The sequence below is a fragment of the Egretta garzetta genome, unplaced genomic scaffold (assembly GCF_000687185.1).
Source record: "Egretta garzetta isolate BGI_Z169 unplaced genomic scaffold, ASM68718v1 scaffold69, whole genome shotgun sequence".
NCBI classification, from domain to species: domain Eukaryota; kingdom Metazoa; phylum Chordata; class Aves; order Pelecaniformes; family Ardeidae; genus Egretta; species Egretta garzetta.
In genome coordinates, this window is record NW_009260790.1 from 3,541,655 (window position 1) to 3,542,560 (window position 906).

General features: G+C 54.9%; 1 protein-coding gene across 1 annotated transcript in view; it reads right to left on the reverse strand.

The window, feature by feature from the left end:
- The window catches only part of PLEKHM2 (pleckstrin homology and RUN domain containing M2), a 28,481-nt gene that overhangs the window by 7,337 nt on the left and 20,238 nt on the right, over positions 1–906 (reverse strand). The window lies entirely within an intron of this gene.

The following is a 906-nucleotide window of genomic DNA, read 5'->3' on the forward strand; positions in this document are numbered from 1 at the left end:
GCGGGATTAATGTCAGCTTGGGCACCTGGATCAAGTCAAAATCAAGCAAAGCTGCGTGCTGGGGGTTTGGGGCACTACATGGTCAGCATAATGCTGACAGTGACACCATCCTGGGCACCGGTAGAGCACTGTTGGACCAGCTTAGCTTCAGAGGTTGTTGCAGGCAGCAGGCTCTTTGCGAGGAGGGACAGAGAGGCCAGCGCGCGACCCAGCATTGCTTGGCATTTTGGACCTGCTGCAGTTTAGACGAACACCTGGAAACAACAGCTCCATCACGCAGGAGCTGGCAGACGGATTAAGAAGTAGAGGTAGCGTCCTTGGGAAGGAACGTGAGGGGTCTTGGGGCCACGGTGCTCCTTAGCAAGATGACAGCAAGCTGAGGAGGCTGCTGCCCTGCATTGCTGCTTCTGCCCTGCGACTGGGTCTTAGGAAGGTGCTCGCTCAGCTAGAAGGGCAGAATGGAGCCAGCCCGTAGAGCAGCGACCCTTACGGCACCCGCTGCTTCTCTCCGCTTGCATGTGACACACACGGGGGGCTGGATGTGTGGTGGAGGGGAGACACAGCATTCGCCGGGGTCTGAGGACAGCAGGCTGCACAGACAGGTTGTAGCACAACCAGCTTGGCCCATGTTAGTCTTCAGAGGGAAAAGGAGCAGTGGAGAAGTGCTATAGGAGTCATGCTCAGAGTTATCCATCCACAAAGACACAGTTAAAGGAAGGTTACCCATGCCCTTCTCTTCTCCAACACCCTTCATTTCCAAAGCCAGCTAGGAACCCCTTGCTAGGCAGGGAGACCCCTTCTGAAGGAAACCACAGCCCTGGCAGCCTGACTCAGTGGCGTAGGTTTTGAGTAGGAAAATGAAACCTCTTACAAAAACCTAATAAAGGCAGTTTTGTGATGGCTGAT